Below are 9342 nucleotides of genomic sequence, written 5' to 3'. Positions count from 1 at the left end.
GGAAAGGGGGAACAAACCCAGCACACTCCAAACTTGCCTCGCTATAGCCCAGGGATTAACCCGCACCCCTAACACACAGAATCATGAATACCGATACACAATCTCCAAACTGGAATTGCACACACTCGCCTTTGAACCCCACTGGCTGCCCACACTCACACATAAACACCTCAGCGCCACTAATCCAACATCATGTCATTACCCACTGTGAACATGATCACATCGGGAGGCCACACATGCCTTGACCACACACAAACCCACACCCAATCTACAACCACAATCACTCTCTCCCTTTCTCTCTACTCACACACACAAATACCGGAGCCAACGCTACCACGAGCATACGGTAAAAGACAAGCGGTAGATAAGATTGATGGAAAACTCGATAAAAAACCACAAAACAACTATGTATCACATAAACCCAATCAAATACAGTGGTGGTGATTGGCAAGTGCCTGCCTTGGTGCAATCTGGTACCCTTCCTCGACTATTGGCAGCCTTCCCCTGCTTCAAAACAAATATCATGTACAACCCGAGACACACTCTCTAGTTTTCCACTTCATGTCTGAGCATACACTCCTCCTCTCTATCAACACATGACCCAAGAGACCTTCCAAAAACCAAGAGAAGAAGACCTCGTTAGCTACTTCATGACATACAGTTTAGGCATTTGCCTCGTAGCTGTTGTATGGCTTTCCACGGCAGACTCCAACAGCTTCATGCATCCCTCGCCTTCACCTCATCCCTTCACCTTCCTGGCATGCTCCCTTGAGCTCTCAGACAATTGAACGCCACCCCCTATCATGCATCCAACCTGTGGCTGCACCTTCTCAACCTTGAAGCCCTTGATCACCTCTCTACTCCCTCCTGCACATGGCGGCCTCCTCGCATGGTAGGCAACCTTTCTCTCACGTGCTCCAAGCCCTTCACTCAATACCCTAACGCCATGGAGCTCCCCCTACTTCCACCCCTTGGTGGTGCATCATCTGCCTGACTGTTGCACCGGCTTTCCTTATCCCCTAGTAGATGGCGTGCTCTTCTTGCATATATAGCACCGCTCCCTACTCCTGCAACCCCTCGGTCTTCAAAACCACATGCAGATAACGCCCTTCCCTCGGATGGCACCACTACCTTCGTGCTGTGTTCCACTTGGCCGACCTTCCCTTTCAAGAAACTCCACGCACTGGCCTTCTTGCATTCCGCACTTGACCTTGCTCATCGAAATGGTGTTTTTCCCCTACATGCCCATCCACTTGCAAAACTCCTTTTTTATGAATCCCTTTGACTTGGGCCGCTTTCCCACATCGTCCTTTATTGACCCTCATTGGTTGGCTGAAGAAACCTTCTTCGACTTCTCCTCTGGCACACCCTTTTGTCTTCTTATGGCAAGGATCCCGCCATGATAGCAACCCACAGTCAATCATCCGTGTATAGCTTTATATCCTCTAGCACGGTGAATCCCTTTGACTTGGGCCGCTTTCCCACATCGTCCTTTATTGACCCTCGTTGGTTGGCTGAAGAAACCTTCTTCGACTTCTCCTCTGGCACACCCTTTTGTCTTCTTATGGCAAGGATCCCACCATGATAGCAACCCACAGTCAATCATCCGTGTATATCTTTATATCCTCTAGCACGGTGACTCGTGCTCTTTTGACAAGGTCAACATGGCCGCAAACCCAACATCAAAATACCTAAGCCACCATAATGGGACATAAAATCTCTGTTGACAGGCCAACCTTTCAACAATGCTTCCACAAAGATTCCTCAAAGATTCCATATGAAGATGCTGATGAAGTGATGAAGATGAAGATGGATGCTATAATGTGAAGATACAAGCTCATGGACATCATCGAATATCCTGTTATTATTATTTTGAGCCATTACGGCCACTTTTGTAATATTTACAGGAACTTCATATTTTAAGTCGGCAATTGTATTTTGACCGTAGATTCTTATTGGATGAGCAAAGCCAGCTCACGGTGTTGTAATTAAGCTCTATAGAAGCCTAGGGACAAATCAGGTCATTTTGGCCAAACATTAGGTTTTCTAAGGCTTAGTATATAAACCAAAACCTAAAGCGTGGTAAAGGGACTTCTAATAATCTTATCTTATGTGTCAACTGGGAGACTCCGAGAGAGTGAGAGTGTGTGTGTGTGCTACAAGATCTACGATGATCGAAATTGCAAACGGAGAGTAGCAGCGTGTTGCCCACGAGGAGAGCTACGAGTTGATGCTTACATCACGCGCGTTCGCCTGTGTTTTGGCATATTCACCTGTGAACTACTTTTGGAGTTTCGGTGAGTGAACATTGTCCGTTTTTGCATTTCATCATATCCACGTGATTAGAGCGAGTAGAGCTATGCATTAGGCATCTTAGTTTTTGAAAACATCGACCTGCAAAAACCTATCAGACATCCTACGTGATTCTGAATCGGGTGTTTTTGGGTAGGGTTTTGGGTCACGGATCTTAGGGAAAGTGGCCTATTGGTGTTGATAGGATATCCCTCAAGTTTCGTAACGTTTTTAGAACGTCTAATGGGCTTTTGGCTTGCGGTAGCATCATAGGAGACTCTCACATTCACAGAACTGACGGCATGTAGATTTTATATCTCTGTAAGAAGTAGTCATTAGTCAGTCGAGTAGAGGTTGACACCTTTTGCTTGCTTCCACGCGCCTGCGGGTCGAGCTCCGTCCTCAGTTTACATTATATGTTAGGTGAGCTCTCGCTATGCTGACGTCTGTCGCAGCATATCCGCTAACATTGGCACCGCTGCCAGGGACGAGGGCCCTAAGTAGATGACCGAGACTAGTCCTTGAGGATAGAAGTCCCTCTGGCTTGCCAGAGTATATTCATTCTTCTAGATAAGATCGGAGAGTGGTGGACTCTTTTGGTCTTAGAGGGAGTCTAGGGAGCGTGTCTTTGGCCTAGATACTTTGACTTAGGTGGTATTAGGTAGGAGATAGGTGTGGATTGATGGGGAGTTGGTGAGGTGGAAGAGGTGAAAAGTCAGCTAGAGAGTCCTTGTGAGACTGGAAAGCGACTTGAGAATCAAAAATTTCACCATCCCATGTGATGCGTAGGAGTAGAGTAAGTACGATGTATTAATTTTGATCTTGAGCATATCATGCATGTCATATTTTCTACTAGGCTCATCAAAGTTGTGAAAACATAAAATCAAGGAAAAAGTAAAATTGCATTTAGATGCTTGCTTGATGATTGATAATTTCTATGAGTAGTCCAAAGGGGTTGGCAGAGCTTAAGAGAAAGTTAGAACTGAAAAAATCACAATTCTGTCATTGGGGACATCCTACACGGAGGATGTCTCTAGAGGTAAAACTGTGAAGATTTTGAAAATTTTGAGGTTACCAGTGTATTTAGTGGGTATGTTTTACCCCAAGATCATGTTGAGTTGAGTGTTTTTACATGCTTTTGGTGTCCAAAAGTCAAAAGGTGAAGCTAGAAAGCGAGAAAATTTCATAAAGTGCTTGTTTTGAGTGATTTCTGTGCTTTTTAGTATTGATTTTCATTGATATCAAGTGTAGAGACCATAAAGAAGCATAAGAAATACTCCAATCAAGAAAATTATGCAAGAGACATCCTACGCGTAGGATGTCTCTAAGGCCATTTTGGGGCAACATATTGCAAAACTGGTATCACCAGAGTATTCATCGGGTGGGTTTTACCCTATGTACACCTTGAAACGAGGAGTTTCACCTTATTTCGTCCTCAACAAGGCAAAAGACGGTGAATACCATACATCCTAGCCATTTGATGTTGGGGAGTGATTGAGAGACCTAAACCATAAGCTAACTTCATACACATGTTCTAAAAGTGTTTCTAAGGGTGTCTACAAAGTTTCATCTCATTTGGACACTTAAACTGGGGTTAAGGGACTTTAGCGTTTTTGGAAAGATTGTGTCGAGAAGAGATGTTTTGGATGATTTTTTGACATCCAATTGAAATTGTGAGCATACCAAGGTGTTACTAGACTCAAGGGGAACCTTTGAACCAACTCTTGCTTCATTCTGAGCAGAAACAAATTTGGGCGTAGTATGTCTCCAGGGGATTTTTGGGCAGGAATTTGGGAATTATGAGACCACCAGTGTGTTCAGGGGGTAGGTTTTACCCTGGGAATATGTTGACTTGAGTGTTTTTCCATGTTTTTGATGTCCAAAAGTCAAAAGGCGAAGCCAGAAAGCGAAAAATTCATAAATTGCTTGAAGCAAGTGATTTTTACATTCAAACAAAATTTTGAACATACCAAGGTGTTGCTAGACTCAAGGGGAACCTTTGAACCAAATCTTGCTTCATTCTGAGCATAAAAAAATTTGGGCATAGTATGTCTCTAGTCTCAAACCAATGGACTGCCAGACCCGGTCCATCCTCCCAACCTCCCTTTTATAGGCTTCCAACTTGCCTGAACCCGTTCCCACTGGCAGTCGGCCTCTGGCCGAGTCGGTGACCCCATTGGTTTGGCCCTTTGCCTGACATTACTCCCCCCTTGGAGAAGCGTTTTAGTCCTCGAAAACAAAAGTGGGAAATTTCTTCTTAAGAACACTAATGTTTTCCCAAGTGGCACCTTCCTCAGGTCGATCTTTCCACTTGACTAAAGCTTGACTACGTACATGCTGACGAGTACGTAGTTCATGAAAATCTAAAATGCGTTCAGGTTCATGCGGTTGAATGGGAGGTTCACTGAAATCAACCAATATCTACTGGCCGATAACATTGTCATCCCCATGCAAGCGTTTACGTAAACGACTTACATGAAATACCGGATGGACAGGAGAGTGCGCAGGTAGCTCAAGTTTGTAGGCCCTATCACCAACTCGCTTGAGTATCTTGAATGGCCCACAATAATGTGGAGATAATTTGGGTGTAGGCCCAGTCTTCAGACTTTCTGAATGCTCTAGCACACGCAAAAATACCTCTTCTCCTTCCGTAAAGGTAACTTACCGACGTTTCTCATCAGCATACTTCTTATACCGATCCTGTGCTTGTCGAACATTTTGACGAGCAAGTCTCAGCATTTCCATATGATCTTGGAGAAACTCCTTGACCTGTTGGAGCTTCTCAGTTGCCAACCCCATCGTCACTAGTGATCTAGGTTGAAAACCATACATAAGCATGAATGGACTAAAACCATTTGTAACATGCTTAGCACTATTATATGCAAACTCAAGAATAGGAAGATAATCTTCCCAATGTGATTGTTTCTTGCTAACGTATGCTTGTAGCATATCCTCTAGCACTTAGTTGACGTGTTCAGTCTGACCATCTGTTTTCAGGGTGATCAGCCGTATTTAAATTAAGTTGTGTACCCAATCGTTTAAAAACATCCCTCCAAAAATGACTGTTAAACTTGGGATCACGATCACTCACAATGTTACTTGGCAATCCATACAACCTGTAAAGATTGTCCACAAATAACGTAGCTAATTCTGGAGTCTTAATGGTTGACTTGGTTGGAATAAACCGACAAAGTTTAGTCAACCGGTCTACGACCACCCATACCGAGTCATGTCCTCGAACAGTGGTTGGTAAACCCACAATAAGATCCATGGAGATACTTTCCTATTTACCATTGGGAATCTCTAAAGGATGTAAGAGTCCTCCTGCTTTCAGGCGCTCTGCTTTATTAACTTGACATTTTTGGCAATGCAAGACATAGTCTTGAACATACCCATGCAAACCTGGCCAGTAAAACTGTCGTCTTACGAGTGCATAAGTTTTCTTAATTCCCGCGTGCCCTGCACTTGGACTATCGTGACATTCATAAAGAATTTGGCGCCAAATGTCCACGTCCGTCGGTACACACACTCTCCCCTTGTGGAGTAGGTACCCATCATCTATGGAAAAATTCTTTCATCTGTGCAGTTCATCACTCAAAAGAGGAGAATTGGGTGTGGAGGAAACAAAACCACTACCAACATTGGAGTGAGAAGGATCCCTCTTTCTAACATAGCTCCATACTTTGGAGTATGCAGTATCATGCTCGCAATTAGATTCCAAAAACTCACTCCGCAATTCCGTGAAAAGGAGAGAGTTGATCTCTGGCATTCGGTTGAGAGCATCAGCCACTACATTGTACCGCCCTTTGCGATATCATAGCTTGGCATCATACTCCTGAAGAATCTCAGTCCACCTGGCCTTGCGACCCTTCAAATCACTTTGTTGTGTAAACCACTTGATGCTTTCATGGTCAAACACAATCTCGAACTGTGCACCATACAAATAATGTCGCCATGTCTTTAAAGCAGACACTATTGCATAGAGCTCTCGTTCGTAAGCAGAGTAATTCTGTTGTGCTGAATCCAGCTTCTTGCTTTCAAATGCAATTGGCCTTCCCTCTTGCAGAAGGACTCCTCCAATCGCACGATTACTAGCATCTGTTTCCAAAACGAATGTCTTTAAGGGATCCACAATAGCCAAAACAACAGCTATGGCTAATGTTTCCTTAAGCTTGTCGAAACTTTGCTGCTGTTCTAATCCCCACTAAAAGGTCTTGCCCTTGGCCTTCAGCTGATCTGTCATGGGAACAACAATATGGGCATAGTTTTTAACGAATTGACGATAAAAACCTGCAAAGCCTAAAAAAATTTGGAGCTCTTCCACATTTTTGGGAGAGGGCCACCTCCGAATGGCATCCACCTTGGATTGATCCATGTGTAACCCTGCAGCCGAAATAACATACCCTAAGTAGTGAATTTCCTCCTTGAGGAAATCACATTTGGATTCCTTGGCATATAACTGATTTTGGTGTAGCAAATGAAACACTTGTTTCAAATGTGCTAAGTGCTCGTCCTCGGAGGCACTATATACAAGAACGTCATCGAGAAAAACGATAACAAACTTTTCCAAGTATGGTCTCAAGACACTATCTATGAGTGTCATGAATGTAGCTGGAGCATTGGTTAACCCAAAGGGCATCACCAAGAACTCATAATGTCCAAACCTTGTTCGGAACGTTGTTTTAGGTATATCCGCAAGCCTGATGCGTACTTGATGATACCCAGATCTTAAATCAATCTTTGAAAATATACGAGCATGGGTGAGCTTATCAAACAGCTCATCTACTCGTGGCAATGGGTACTTGTTATTAACAGTAACCGCATTTAATCCACGGTAGTCTACGCACATGGGCATACTACCATCCTTTTTCTTCACCAAGAGAATGGAAGAGGCCCATGGTGAAGAACTTGGTTGAATAAACCCTCTACTGAGATAGTCAGCAAGCTGACATTCCACCTCAGCAGCCTCAGAATGACTCATTCTGTAAGGCGGTTTACTCACTGGCTTATTGCTTGCAACCACGTCTATGCCATGTTGCACATAACGTGTCGGTGGTAGCCCTGGTGGTAAATCATCTAGGAAAACATCCTTGAATTCCCTTAAAAGTTCGTTTAATTCATTAGCAACATTTGCTTGTTTTGAATTAGTAGGCATAGCTGGAAGAGGAGAGAGAGAAGAATGCGGTGTTGAGGAAGTTTTATTCAAAACATTATCAACATTAGAAACATCATCCACATTGGAAATAAAATGGCACAGTGAGTAACACAAAAAGAGTTCTTCTATTGCATCATCAGAAGCGAGCTTGATAAGCTCAGCTGTACAAATAAGTGGTGAGGAAGGTACAGCCTTCTTCCCCAACAGCAGCACGTGCACACCATTTTCGAACATTAGACTATTATGCTCATAGCTACGTCTAAGTGATGATCCTAAACTATGCAACCATTCACGACTAAGAACCACATCTGCCCTCTCCATATTCATGACTTGGAAATCCAAAGAGGTACGGTATCCTTGAATTTCCAGAGGTACATCTTTAACCTGAGTTTCCCATATCTCAACATCATGGACGTTAATCATTGCTACCTTGTAGCGATGGAAACTCGAGGTTTGGGGCAATTTGAGTCGTTTCACCAATTTCTAATTGATGAAATTGTGCGACGCACCATCGTCTACCAAGATCCGCACCCTGTGCCCTTGGATAGAGCCATGCATACGCACCAACTCATGTGGTCTGAAAGTCTTCTGCCACATGGAGGCCGTGGTACAACACTCATGCACCGCCTCGGTGTATGTTACTTCCACATTAGCAAACTGGGAAGAGGATTCAAGAGGTAAAAGTTGCACCATGTGCACTGCTTTTTCCTCCCCCTTGTCTTGAGCAGCAGATTTCCCAGTGGGACAATCCTTTTTGCTATGTCCAGTTCCCAAACATTTAAAGCGCAACTTTTCTTTTTTGGCTTTCTCAAACTCTTCCGTTGAGAGAGGACCTCTAGACCCCTTGGGCTTTTTGGAGGTCTTTGATGCAGCAGATGCAAATTTTCTTTTATGATGCACATGATGTGGACGTGTTGAAACTGGTGTAGTGTCACGCACATGCGAACTATGCAATGCCCGATCATCGGGATCATCATGGATGTGAGCTTGCACTATTGCTTCCTCAAGTGTTTGTGGATCCGGGGTTTTAACGTGCTTCTTAAGCTCGTGATTTAACCCACGGATGAACCCACGTACCTGTTGAAAGGTGTCCATCCCTTCCAGCTTGAGGATCACATCCCGATAATGGGAAATATATTCCAATAATGTTTTATGTTGGCGCATAGAACATTTGTGCTAGGCGGTCCAATTTCTATCCTTCTCATTAGTAGGTAGAAATTCCTTCCTGAAGACAATCTCAAAAGCTGCCCAAGTCTGTGGTAGGACGCCCTTCTCCTTGAGAGACATCCACCATTTGTAGGCCTTGCCGTCCAAAGTCAGACTTGTTTGCAGTGCCTTGGCTGCATCCGAGGTACGTCGAAGGTCATGAATACCATCCCACTTACTGAGAAAAATATTCACGGTGTGCTTATTTCACTCATGCTCTTCTCCTCGAAAAATTGGTGCCTTTTTATTTTTCAACAAATTGTCCACCTCTTTTTGGGTTAGAGAGTGGAGCGGTCCTGGAGGAGGGCCTTGCCCGGCACCTACCTGGCCCTTGGCCTGGTGTGGAGCCGTGCTCCTGATTTTGCTGACCAGCAGGGCCCGTGGTGTGCTGCCGCATATGCAACTTAATCAAATCGGATAATGCTATGACATTCTGATTTAATTGTGAAAAATTTGTTTCAAGCACAATCATGCGTGTTTGCAATGCACGGAAATCTTGCATGTCCAGCAGCTCATACGCATCGTCTATCGCCATTGTGGCACGATTACCCTCCTTGAGAGGAACCGTCCACGTGGCATCGGTAGAGGAAACGTGTGCGAACTGCTCGAAATCGAATGCATGATGCATATCTATGTCCGAATCCATGCTGTGGACGTACTGTGCGAGAAAAGAAAGGAGAATACCTGAA

The 9342-nt window shown here is 44.2% G+C and overlaps 1 pseudogene; it reads right to left on the bottom strand.

The window, feature by feature from the left end:
• Positions 1 to 643: 643 nt before the first annotated feature.
• LOC147450432 (uncharacterized) lies at positions 644 to 4970 on the bottom strand (annotated as a pseudogene).
• Between the last annotated feature and the right edge of the window lie 4372 nt (positions 4971 to 9342).

The sequence above is a fragment of the Adiantum capillus-veneris genome, chromosome 9 (assembly GCF_014529385.1).
Source record: "Adiantum capillus-veneris isolate H3 chromosome 9, ASM1452938v2, whole genome shotgun sequence".
In the NCBI taxonomy this organism is placed as follows: Eukaryota; Viridiplantae; Streptophyta; class Polypodiopsida; order Polypodiales; family Pteridaceae; genus Adiantum; species Adiantum capillus-veneris.
This window is presented reverse-complemented; position numbering and strand designations above follow the sequence as displayed.